The 14,509-nt window shown below is 35.1% G+C and overlaps 1 protein-coding gene across 2 annotated transcripts in view; it reads right to left on the bottom strand.

Moving 5' to 3' along the window:
- Nucleotides 1-14,509, bottom strand: part of Schip1 (Schwannomin interacting protein 1) — a 544,486-nt gene that overhangs the window by 74,401 nt on the left and 455,576 nt on the right. The window lies entirely within an intron of this gene.

Genomic DNA, 14,509 nt, shown 5'->3' with positions numbered 1-14,509 from the left:
AATCCTGATTAAATTTTCCTGTCCTTCAGAGCAAAGTACTTATATAAATATGGCAACTACGTCGAGCATTAATTTAATATTCATGGTGTCCCCTCTCCTTTTCTACACCTCTCTTCATATTCAGATCTCCCTGGACAGTTTTATCCTGTTCGTAATACTAGGTAGGCAGTTAATTCTAATAGCCAGGCCTTCTCCATCATGAGGCTCAATACTACGCAGTACTCTAGAAGTTTTATTCCAGCTGTTACCAAGTTGTGGAATGATCTTCCTAATCGGGTCGTTGAATCAGTAGAACTTCAAAAGTTCAAAGTTGGAGCAAATGCTTTTTTGTTGACCAGGCGGACATGAGTCTTTTTATAGTTTATTTATGACATATTTGTTTTTGATGTTGTTAATGGTTTATATGTGGCATGTCTGTTTTGACGTTGCTTTTTTTAGAATGATTTATTGTTAATTTGTTCTCTTCATTTATTTATTTCCTTATTTCCTTTCCTCACTGGGCTATTTTTCCCTGTTGGAGCCCCTGGGCTTATAGTATCTTGCTTTTCCAACTAGGGTTGTAGCTTGGATAGTAAAAATAATAATAATACAAGGCATCTCTCTCTCTCTCTCTCATCCTCTGTCTCCAGAGACTGATCTTTGGTATTGTCTCTCCAATCAACGATCACAATTGATAGAGTTCTATATAGTTTGAGGAGTCACGATCGGCATTAGATTGAAAATCGCCCTTTTCAAGTCTCTCGAACATCAGTGATGTTACATCGTTTGTGATGTTACAGATGTGACAGGCCTTTTATCCGTAACGTGGATAAAGTAAGAGTTGAGTAGCCTAATAGGATTAGATGTCGTGACTCATGCGTCAAGGAATGGTACGCGAAGCATTAGAAAACCATTGAAGGAGAGAGAGAGAGAGAGAGAGAGAGAGAGAGAGAGAGAGAGAGAGAGAGAGAGAGAGAGAGAGAGAGAGAGAGATCAAATTTAAGGTATTCTAGCGAATTAAAACCCACGTAACAAAGATTTTTATACAAAAGACCAAAACTATTCAGACAGTAACAAATCGACGCAACTTGACTGCCATCTATGTAAAGGAAGAGGAACTAATAGAAATCTCAACCTTGTGACTTCTATTCACGCACACAAACAGAGAGAGAGAGAGAGAGAGAGAGAGAGAGAGAGAGAGAGAGAGAGAGAGAGAGAGAGAGAGAGATAGGAAAACGAACGGAAATCCTCAATAACGTTGATCTATTCTGACAACACTCGACTTGACCTTGACGTAATTGCGCTACGAACGGATCCTTAAATTGCGCAAATAATGAGACGCCATTAAATGACGTTCAAATATCGTAGAAGAGCGAACACCTTAGCCATCAATCCTCATAAATGATCTCATACACAATGGTACCTAGTGTTGCTTATATCCAGAGGCTGATTCGTGACATTCTTTTTCCCCTCACCTTTCAAGTTCAACTGAAAAGGTTACGCTTTACCCTGAGTTTGCCTATATTTAGCCCAAGGAGTTCCTGTACAGGCACGGCCTAGCACAGTAGCACTACGTGTTAACACGAGGTGGTACTGTGTGATCAGTATCCCTTTGCTGGTTGCATTCAGTTGGCTGCAAGTGGAAGGAAGTTGGTTATCATTGGGCAAAAGATGGCGCCACTTAACGGATAAGCAGAAGGAAAATCGTTCACAGGGTCAGTCTTAATAGTCTTCGGGGTTGAAGCGTTTAAAAAATCATGCCTCCGACCTAACCTACGTATTTCAATCACAATGAAATCCTTGAAATTAAGGAAACAATTCACCCAGTGGCCTAATTTCAAGGAGGATTTCTCCAAGGAGAATGACTTGGAGTTATTCTTTGACCTTTCAGTTATATACAACCGGATACAGGTGCCTTCATACCATTTTTTCGCCTCACTTCCACTTCTATTACTTTTTTTTAATGCATAAACTTACAACCCTTTGATGTGTTTCGCAGTTCACATTAACAATAATTCTTCATCTCGGAATAATGAAAAATAATAGTTTAAAGAAACCTGTCAACAATTTTCTTTTATCTGATCTCTTTCTTGGAATAACTTGAAATTGAAAAATAAATCATATAGGGCTATTTGGAAAGCCTGAACAACACAATTCAAAAAAGTCTAGTTTCTCTTTTGATAAAAACCAAAAGAAGAGTAAATCACCACGTACCTGTAGAATTCACATATATTCCTAGCAATCAACGAAACATGCACCCATGTGAATTTAAGAATAAAACGAGATCACCTTAATAATATACCCCACGTAACACAAGATGACAATCCCTCACCATACCTACCGAAAATACCAGTACTTATGAAAGCAACAATTCCTATCACGTGTACAGCTAAAACCGTAAAGTGTAAAATTTGAATGGGAGAGTGAAAGTCAATGAAGGTATATGGGAAGATCTCTTCACATTGCTATTTCACTCCGTAGACAGCAATTTCCTTACATTTTCCCTTCGTTTTACTCAGTGAATATGGCGTTATTAAGGCATGCTTGTTATTCCCTTCCGGCAAAGAATGGATGTAAAAAAAAGGGAAATAATGGTATTCTTGAAAGTCACGCGAAACACTCGAGACACAGTCTTGCAAAACGCGTATATTCTGAGTAAGTATTTTATGATATTTCAAATAAAGGTTAATATAGGATGTAGTGTAAATGCGTAAAAGAGAGTGAAAATTATATATGATATACAAAAGTACAAACAATATGATTCAATTATCTGATATGACGCCAATCATCGTCATTGAAATCAAAACTTTTAGAGTATTATCAAAATAAAACCACAACATTAAGAATATATACTGTGTATATATACATATGTATATATATATGTATATATATATATATATATATATATATATATATATATATATATATATATATATATATATATATATATATATGTGTGTGTGTGTGTGTGTGTGTCTGTGTCATCGAAGGGGAGGTTGCTAGCTTCATGCTCCTCTTGACAAAGATTCTGCATAATGTTATATTGTAAATTAGTTGTATGGAACTTTTACCCCCCCCCCTCCTCTCTCTCTCTCTCTCTCTCTCTCTCTCTCTCTCTCTCTCTCTCTCTCTCTCTCTCTCTCTCTCATATGCAATTTTTACTGATGCCATGTTACAAATATTTTGCAAATCGGAGCGCACCTGGCATTGCAGAATAAATGACGAAATTTACTGATTATTCATCAACGGAAATATTACATAAGATACATTTTTCATACAGCAAGCCAATGTAATTTCCGCTGAACTCATAATAATTAACAAATGAGAATAGTAAATACAGTGATGCGCACAATTTATTCCCAAGACAAAGGCAAGTCAGAATTTCCCAATAAATAATTTCATATTACTTAAATTGATAATTCCGTGGTAAAATTACCCAATACTAATAAATTTTCATAACACTGCATTTTATCATTGTTATTCCTATGAAACCGCATAACAGAATCATTAAATAATCAGGTCAAAGTCAGACCCTATCATAAATAAACATGGTTATCGCATACAAATTATTATAATTTTAGATAAAACTCAAAAGACATATGTATAATAAGTTTGAAAGACTACAATAAAGACTAAAAGGAATGGAAGGCAGGTTATAGCAATAAAAAAAAAAACAGTAAACAACAGAGAATGAAAGATAAACTGAAAAAATAATAACGACTCGAACAATGAAACTTCCGATGAACTTCAAGGCAAAACTTACATAATGAACGATTATGGACTTGACTTTCTCGAGGGTTTCGTCGTCGTCGTAGGTGAGCGTGTACAGGTCGTTGACGTAAATGCTCTCCACTTTGTACTGTCTTTTGTACCTGGGGAAATGCTCCGAGAGTTTCAGCTTGGCAGGATTCGGAGGAAGGCTGTACATGCCTGGAGTTGACACACCCCCCTCAGCCCCACCCACGCCCTCGGGCGCGAGACTCAGGAATTTGTTCCCCTCCTGACGAAGGTTCGCGCGAGGGACGAACTTGGCCGTTTCGTTGAAGTAACCGAACTCATCCTCGAGGGACGTTAACGATTGAATGCTCCTGTGCTTGCTGCTGCCGAGAGACTGGGCGTGTTCGATATCGTCCTCGATCGAGCCGATGGTCGAAACGACAGAGGGCCTCTTCTTCAGGGCATCGTCAGAAGGAAGCAGACCAGCATCGCTGGAAGGCGTGGCTGGGGGTTCTTTCGAGGTTGGTGAGGAAGGGGGATCTTCATGAGAAACAAGGGCATCCTCTGGGGATTCTTTTGGGGTTGGTGAGGATGGAGGATCTTCAGTAGGATGGGCATCAGAAGATGGAGAGACTTCCAAAGAAGCTGGCTCGGAGAGGATGGGTGAAAGGGGGCGATGGAGGGACAGAGGGACGCAAGGCTTTGCTGGGGAGGTCGAAATAGGCGGCGACGGGGGATCCTTCAGGGAATCCTCTTCTTCCTCTTCGTCCTCGGTGTAATTCTCCACAGGAGGAGGGATGATGATGCCAAGCTTACCGGATGACGACTGGGGGCTGCTGGCCCTAAAAAGGGGATTTTCGTCCCGGATAGCGGTTTGGGGCTGCACGGCCTCTTCGCTCACAGTCATTTTTATTTATTGCAATAACTTTGGTATTCAGGCCGTCATTAGATAATGGAATTTTAATTAGTCTTTTTAATGTTGTTTAAAAGTTTTACATCTGTAGTTTTTATGAAGTAAACCTGCACAAGGTCTGTAAATTGATCAGCTGTTGAAATAATTTGATTTTATAATATAGAACATGTAAATATATATACGACCGTTCGAAAAAAAAAAAACCAGTAAGCTTAATTTTGGAAATGTATTCTGGCTACGTCAAAATGCTGAATAAATGTGAACGATGATACTGCTGCAGAACAACAGGATCATTTTAGATTTCTAACTGAATAGTCACTGATATTGTCACAAACTTTCACTGATCAAAAATTGAGCTCTACAATTACTAAGGAAAGTATCGAATACAACAGACAAAAGAAAAGAAGAAAAAAAAAAAAACTTATGAAAATCAATGCGAAGACAAAACTGGACATATACAAAATTTAATTTTACACAAGAAATTACGTCTCTTCATCCATAACAATATCAGTAGACACTTGAATTTTGTGGCGAGAGAGGAATGCGTCAAGCGAAGACATATCACGGAGAGGAAAGAACACACCTATCGGCATAAGGCGGTTACGTTCGTTATCGCGTGATTGCTCAACCAAAAGCAAGTTCTAATGGAATCACCTGGCCAATCAACGTCTCTTTCAAGCGCAGCGTTTACTATTCTCTAATTCTGATTGGCTGTCGCCGGCGATTGGCGAAGTTTAGAGTCGTGAGCTTCCGTGGACTTCTCCAGCACTCAAGCGGAAAATAACAGAAAGGGGGAAACTAGGCCGTATGTAAAAACAAAGAAAATGTCACTATAATTACTCTTATTACTTGTGGAATTTCTTTAGGTCCCTTTCTAATTTAATTACTTACGGCCTTATGTGTATCATCGCTACTATTGTAAATTCAGCTTTCGATTTTTTGAAATTTAGATAATATATTTTACATTACTGTACCTGTAATTTGTATCTGTGTAGGGCCATTATGACTCATTCACGAAAAAAAAAACTAAAGATATTTATTCAAAAAGCAATTATAACTCGGGAAAAAATTAATCATTCAATATATCATACGATATGACTGAAAAATAAAGGGACCCAGATGAGATTAGAAAAAATATTTATCAAATAATCTTCGTTCGCTTTAAGGTGAAGGATCATGTAGACATACATTTTCTTAAACTACAATTCTATTTTGACTGGAGAATGTGTCCGACATGATGATAATTCAAATACGCAATTTATTTCTTTTACTTTGGGCGTAGGACGATTGACACTAAACTTGGATCTTGCGAGTAGTCTATCAAGTACGAATTATGTGGTTATTAATATTGATAAACATATTAGAGATCTTTCGAGGAAAACTTCTTGCTCGCGAATAATGAATGATATGAAGTTCTCTGGCATTTGGTCGTGAATAAGACGAACTATACACTAAATAGGAATGTTGAGCATACAGTAATGTTTGCAATTGGAAAACAATCATAATTACGGTCTTTTCAATCACTTCTGTTGCCAAACATAACTTCCGTTATGCAATTACACCAACAAGATGATTATATGCGAAGGTTTTCCTGTTCTTTGCAATATACGGTATATCACGTGAATATAATTTCAACCTTGAGGTGGAAATTTGACACGAAACCTCAAAAGGTACACTTTAATTGCTATACGTTCCAGAAATCTTTATAAATATTCTTCTATGGAAAATTTATTTTCATTTTTCTCTCATTTTTTGTTTATTTTTGTATGGCGGCACGGAAATAAAATAAATAAGAAAGTCCTAGATTGAATGAGTCCCTTCATTTAATATATGTATGTATATATATATATATATATATATATATATATATATATATATATATATATATATATACACATATATATGTATATATATATATATATATATATATATATATATATATATATATATATATATATTTATAAAGAAATAACTTTCATTATTACATCAGATGTCAACACTTCCTTGAAACTGAATAAACAATTCCTATACGATCACTACATGATACTATGTACACACAATATTTTTCTTCAGGGTCGCTTTGAAGCACTCATCACGTTGATGAATTTTTAGGTTAGAATCTCCCAAGTTTCCCCGATTTTCTTTCGTCAAACCACATATTACGGAGTCACCATAGAAAATTAAATGCACATTATGAATAACCACAAAACACAGAATATTGTACAAGATTTAATCCTCACATGTAACAACCACCGAAAGTGATCTAGTGTGGACGAGACAGCAAGTCGAATAATACTGTTGAATTTGGGAATGGGAAGAGTTGTTTCCATGCTCAGCTGACGGCCCCGAGCAATCTCGTGACGTCACGAGGCGTACGAAAACTTGCAAACTGAAAATATTCCTTTTAATTTTTCCATCGTTAGCTGAAACATTGTTTGAAATACAGGGTGATATTCAACAGGTTTAAGAAAATGATTATCTACAAACTAAAAACAATGCATGTTTGTATTTAAACATTGATAATTTCAATTTAGCATTGTTACAATCTGAAACAATCAGTTTTTATACCCATAATTAATCTGTCCCACAAACCACTGAAGATTCTAGATTTAAGAATAATAACCCAAAATTTCTTTATAGAAAATATATATGTTCCTTCTAAAAATACCGATAGCAATGAGGGAAAAGAAAATTCGCCAAATTGTCAAGGTTCGGACGTTCTCACTGTAGCGTGCAATTTTCCCCGAGCGTTCAACACTTCTAGTTCCCTTGTCACCGTTTGTTCATAAACCACAAAACCTAAGCTGTAAATTAGACTAAAATAAACCGAGATAAAACGTTGTCAAGCTTATTATTAGCTGTAAATATTAAGTGATCATTTGAGACTAAAATTTTTCTTTTTCAAGAAAATATTTTGCTTCGATAAGAGTTTTGTTTAATAACACTTACCCCCACGTATTTTGACAGTGCGAAATCTCACCAGCAGTGCGTAATGAGAAAAGGAAACTTCATTATATTCGGAAGCATTTCGCGAGGTTTCAAAATCAACACACGCAAGTATGCTGAACAAATTTTGAAACTAGTCCCGAGTTTTTTTTTTTTTTTTTATTAAAAGAAAGTGCTTGAAATGCACTACAATAATTCGGAGGTACCAATTAACGTTTCAAAAGCAATATGTAAAAGTACGCTACAAAATTCCTAAAGAAACTTACTCATTTCCCTCAAATATCAGAGGAAAGTTTAATTCAAAATGCATCAGCGACTTGAGAAAATCCAACAAATGGTACAAAATATATACCATAAACACTAATCAATTGGCTTAAAAATTAAAGTCAGCCGCCATGATTATTTAATTCAAAAGTATATTAGTAACATAAATTAAATTGCCCAAAATACGTCAACTACTCTAATTAGATTATCAAAAATCTTTCATCACCCCAATTGAATAATTGGTCAGCAAGCCCATTTGTTTCTTCATATTAGCAATCCCAATTAATTAAACCAAATATGTCAGAAGCCACAAGCAATTGGCCTAAATTGTCAGCAATTCCAATTGGTCTAAAATATGATATGACTCCCTATCAATTGGTTCTAAAGTGAGCAGTTCAAATCAATGGTTTCAATCATGTCAGAAACCCCCATTCAAATGGGTAAAAAAAGCAACAACTCCAATTATTCTAAAATATGTCAACAATCCCAATGAACTGGTCCAGATATGTCATCAATCAAACCTAATTGGACCAAAATAGTCCAGCAACCTCAGCAAATTGGTTCACAATGTCTAATATTTCTTGAACTAAGATTTTCTATCTTAAATAAATAAGCAATTCTAATTAATTGAACCGAATTGATTAGCAATCCCAGGAATGGGAATTAGGTAAACAAATACCTATTTAACAGCAACCTGGGAATACATAATATCTTTCCCTCATTACCTATGTATAAAAGTCTCAAGCACCTCACAACTCGCAGTCATTAAATTCATACGTCACACTTTTCGGGTTTCTTGGCCCACATCACTCACTCTTGATTACGACGACGATGACCACAGGTATTGCAACGTCAGGTAAAAAAAAAAAGAAATGCGGAAATCTACTTGATGTTCACCAGTCTTTTGATGTGATGTCTTCCACATATAATTTAGGGAAAATATATTTTTTATATAATTTGACGAATGTCATAAGAAGATTCTGATGTCTACAGCATATGGAGAGCGTTACAATGTTTGTAACTGTATTTCTGATATTTTACACGTCATGAAGATTATATTGTACATGTGTACGTGACCCGTCAAAATGACGATTAAATATTTGAATAAATATGCACGCACGAATGCACATATTTAACCTTTTCCACCCTCCCTCCTTCCTAAATACAATACGGCTTCTCGGGGTAACCCCTTCTCACCAAGGAATGACGCCCCCCCTTTCCCGAGGGATGGGGAGAGACCAAGTAGTTATACGACTTGATATAAATATATTATATATATATATCAAGACACTTTCTCTTTATTATATACGGGGTATACTGTATACCAGGATGACTTCTTTCATCAAATAACAGCTGCAACAGTTATTTTTTTCTGGGAGACAAATAACCGGTAAAATGGATCTGTTAATCAGATTAATATGGCAAATGAAAAGGATTTTCTAATAATGGAAAATATGGCCAGACAACAACACGTAAAACGGGAAAGCAAGAACAAAGAAAATAAGGTTTCATGTATCAGCCAGTTATGAAAAATAAAATGAGCCGACATAGGCTATGTGACCCGCGGGAAAATAACAATAATTACTAGCACGAAATTGAATAATTATTCAAAATATGAAAACAATAAAGATATTGGGAATACATTGTTCAGAACATAAATTTTCAACAGTTATGTGCAAGTCACAGATTTATAACATCGGTTCCAAACAATTAATTGCCTTTCAAAGATCACTTCCCATAACCACGGACAGGCTGTAAGGCATTCCCCTTACAATGAGCCTCATTATTATTATTATTGTTATTATTATTACTTGCTAAGCTACAACCCTAGTCGGAAAAGCAGGATGCCATAAGCCTCTCTGGGAAAATAGCCCAGTGAGGAAAGGAAATAAGGAAAAACTACAAACTAAAATAAATCTTTCATATATAAACTATAAAAACTTGATAATAACTAAAGGATAAAAACTTCAAAATAACAAGAGGAAGAGAAACAGGGTAGAATAGCGTGCCCTCAAACAAGAGATCTCTAACCCAAGACAGTGGAAGACCATGGTACTATGGCACTATCCAAAAAACTTGAGAACAATGGTTTGATTTTGGAGGAATACTTAGGTTTAAAGGTCCCTCATGAATGTAAGAGACAAGGGACGGTGACAATGCCCGAGAGATTGACCATGATCAGCGTATAAGCCCTCTCTCCTCCGAAGCTACGATCAGCGAGGGTCAGGCAATGGCTGCTGAGAATACAGCAGGTAAACCTATAACTAGGCTACCTCAAACGCCCCATCCAACCCTCACAAGGATGATGAAATTGCAAACATTACCAGAAACTATCGAGCTTTAGCGGAACTCGAACCCCAGTCCGGTAGATCACCAAGAAGGTAAGTATCCAAAAGGCTACCACAACCCTACTTTAATGTGCTCTATGTCACTTCTCACTCACTTGACCAACTTTTCCAACTTCGGCTTCAAGAATTACTCCTTTCGGAGAGTAAGAGTATAAAAGAGAATCTCATTTAGACTCATTATTGATAGGCGTATCCTTTTATGGTTCAAAGATGATTGCAGACGTGCCTATTTGAGGAGACAGGGGGCCTATTATCTTAGGAAGGATAATAGATCAGATCTGACGTGGAATAACTATTCTCAGCTGATAGCTATTGGCCAGAGTTTGTTTCAACTGAAAATTAATACAAATTAACAATAAAAGAAGCGCTTTCTGGTACAACCTAGGAACATGAATGGTGGGCTATTCTTAACTCTGCACTCTTTGGTATAAACTATTAGTTCATCTTTTTCTTACTTTTCTTAAGCGATGGCTCCGTCATTCACTGTCCAAAAGAAAAGGAAACCCTTTTGGATGATGCGTAAGACAGAAAGCAGATTACAGTACTGAGAAATTCTATCATCCTCATTCTTGTTTTCCAGAGGCTAAAATAACAAGTTTAGCTTTTCGGTCCCGTGAAATAAAAACACTCTAGATGGACATTGATACTTATGGATATGCATGCCCAAATAATATTTTTCCTATGTTGTAAAATTAAGCAAAATATTTCAAAGTGTACCGAAACAAGTATGAATGTAACACATTTTAAAATTGCAATTATATACTCTGATCAAGTTACGTCATAAATTTTCCAGATACCGCCAAGGGCAATAAAAGATGATTTGGAAAAAAAATAATTACACAGCACATGAAACTGAACCCTTTACCAATAGTTTATATTTAGTGATCACCATACTCATCTTTTATTTAACGTTATTAGATAATAACATAAATAACAATCAAATAACGATGACTAACAGTGGTTTAAAGCTAACTTGGAAAACCAGACCCATCTTTTATTTAAGGTTATTAGATAATAACATAAATAAAAAACAAATGACGATGACTAACTGTGGTTTAAAGCTGACTTGGAAAACCAGACTCTTCTTTTATTCAACGTTATTTAATAATAACATAAATAACAACCAAATAACGATGACTAACCTTGGGTTAATGCAAGACGTGGACAACAAGTCGCTGGCAACATTCCATCGCGAACCGTGTAAATGTTAAAAGGCAAAAACTGAATGGAAAAATCGACTTTGGGTGGTCATTGTCTCGTTTCCATGGTCCAGTTTTTATTCAGTAAAATGTCACTAATGCCTATTCATTTGAGATTTGAGACAAATTATAAATTATCTCTCTCTCTCTCTCTCTCTCTCTCTCTCTCTCTCTCCTCTCTCTCTCTCTCTCTCTCTCTCTCTCTCTCGAAGTGGAGTATAAGTAAATATTCATTACCTTTCTGAGTTAATTCTTTTTATCACTGACTAGTAGTAACAAATAAAAAATATATATATAAACAAACATTAAAAATGTATAGTGATTTCCCTGTTTCTACCCATAAATTTCACTTTTATAGAGCAAACTTCAATTTTCTCAATTTCACTAATCAAGTATCAACATTATGGTGGAAAAGCTCTTCACATGAAATTGAATAGATCTATATGAGCAAAAAACCTACCTCAAACAACTCGCAACATCGATCCGGGATTATCTCATCGTTGAAGCTGTTGGGATCATCGCTGGAATCATCACTCTCGGGAAGTTTGTCGCACTCTTCGAAGGTGTAAATACGAGTTACAATCGTTTCTTCCTCAGTGGGGACAGGAAAGTAGCCCGCATTTATATTATAAATAAGATCCATCAGAGTTCAGAGTAGTAAATAAACTTGTTTCCTTTGACATAGTCATTTGTTGATCACCAATGAAAATTACTGTAATTGTTAAACGAGCTCAAACGGTCATTGTTTTTAGCAACTAATTAATTACCAATAAGGAGTGACTTGGTTAATCTCGAAGGCTACCGATGTCATTCTGTTTAACGCCAATGAAACATATCACCCAAACCACTGTCATGTATAAATTGCTCTAATGATGAGAGAGAAGAATGCTACATTTGTTTCAGAGTCTATTCCATTATCAAAACTTTGACTTATGGATCTATTTCACTATTATGGTCTCGATTTTGGGTCTTTTCTCGACTTTGGGTCTTTTCTCGACCTCTGAATCAGTTTTACTGATAAGAGCTCGATTTCCTGAAAATTTTCACGACCGAGACTAAGACTTCCGAGTCGAAGTTAATGTTAAAACCTCGTACTCTAAATCTTTTCGACATCAAAACTTCGAGTTCTCCATGATCCGTTATTGAGACTTCGGCTTTCTGTTCCACTGTAGACGTCTGAATCAATTTCACTATCAACATTTTGACTTCTGAATCTTTTCCATTGTCAAGTAAACAGTAACTACGTAGAGTATCGCAAATCAAAAGTTCACCAGAAAAGTAGGTTCTAGACTACCTTAAGTGGATAATGACACTATTCACATCTCACACCACTTCGCCTCTGAAGGCTAACGCTCACGGTGTCGCTGATGCCAATAATACCAAGTTATAACATACACATCCATGAGACATTGTTTAAAAAATCTATTAACAATATGTGTTAAATCTGAGGAACTCACATTTTTGTCACTCTTTTCACCAATACAAAGTATTTACACGTAAAGAGAATGGTAAGAATAAGTGATGAATTTTTCAGCTTCATATCTATTCGTGTTTTTTCAAAATAACTCAAAATTCCTGACATTTCTTTACGAGTTCATAGTTTGCGCCCATGACAATAGAAGGGACAGAGTTTTTTAAAAGGTCAACCATGTAAAAGTTTAAACACAGTACGTCAACTCAGTGAAGTTTTAATAGGTCAACTGTAGAGAAGTTTAAATGGGTCAACCTTGGAGGGATTAACAAGTCACGTGTTTGGAAATCTAAATAGGTTAACTGGAGGAAAGTTTGAATAGGTCAACTGTAGGGTAGTTTATATAAGTAACCTGTATAGAATTTTGAATAGGTCAACTGTAAGGAAGTCTATCATCTTGTCACACACACAAACACACACACACACACACGCACACATATATATATATATATATATATATATATATATATATATATATATATATATATATATATATATATATATATATATAATGTGTGTGTGTGTGTGTGTAAATATATATGATATATATATATATATATATATATATATATATATATATATATATATATATATATATATATATATGTGTGTGTGTGTGTGTGTGTAACACCCCACTATTGATATATCAACGAAAAAATAGTTCCCTTCCTATGTCCGCATGGCTTAGTGCTTTAGCAACTGAATTATGTACTTGGTCGTTAGTTGATTGTGGTGTGTAGCATCCAGGTTGGGGTAGGGATCAGGGCTACTAACCTCACCCCAAAAAAGTCGCAAAAATTTGAAATAAATATTTTTTATATATACAGCACCTCGAGGCGTGAATTCAGAGCAACAGCATCTAAAGGCAACACATTTGCATAAACCTACATCGTGAATGTGATGTTCCATGTTTTACTGCGAGGATGTATAAGAGCACATCCAAGGAATTACGACATTCATGGCAGATATTAACATCACACATAAGAAAATAATTTCTGCCAAATGCTTCTCCTGGTAACAGCCACCTGGTCGATTATCACTATCAAAGATTTCCTTTTCTTAGAATATACAGTATACATATGCGTATATATACATATGTGTATATATATATATATATATATATATATATATATATATATATATATATACTGTATATATATATATATACTATATACTGTATATATATATATATATATATATATATATATATATATATATATATATATATATACTATATATACACATAGATATACTGTATATATATATATATATATATATATATATATATATATATATATATATATATATATATATATGAAAACACTCACACATCCAATCAGATCACTGTAAGTTCTTCACTTAACAATACAAAGAAACTGCATCTTGTTCGAGTAACATATAATCTAATCTTTCTTATCAACAAAATCCCGATAAGACAGGATATATATATAAATGATATCGTAAGCCTAAACATGTCATATCTATTCCACCGATTATCTTGAATGATCAGTTATCATAAATGCAGTGATCACACTACACTGACAAATCATCACCAGAATATACACAAATAAAAAGACATGTTCATTAACGTTTTCAATGAATGAACATCTTAAAGAATTTGGAGACCAGAGAATAAACAGTTATAACAATTCGACAAAAGAAGAGAAGAGAC

This window comes from Palaemon carinicauda, chromosome 35 (genome assembly GCF_036898095.1).
Source record: "Palaemon carinicauda isolate YSFRI2023 chromosome 35, ASM3689809v2, whole genome shotgun sequence".
Lineage (NCBI taxonomy): Eukaryota > Metazoa > Arthropoda > Malacostraca > Decapoda > Palaemonidae > Palaemon > Palaemon carinicauda.
Note: the sequence above shows the minus strand (reverse complement) of the source record. Positions and strands in the feature narration are given on the sequence as shown.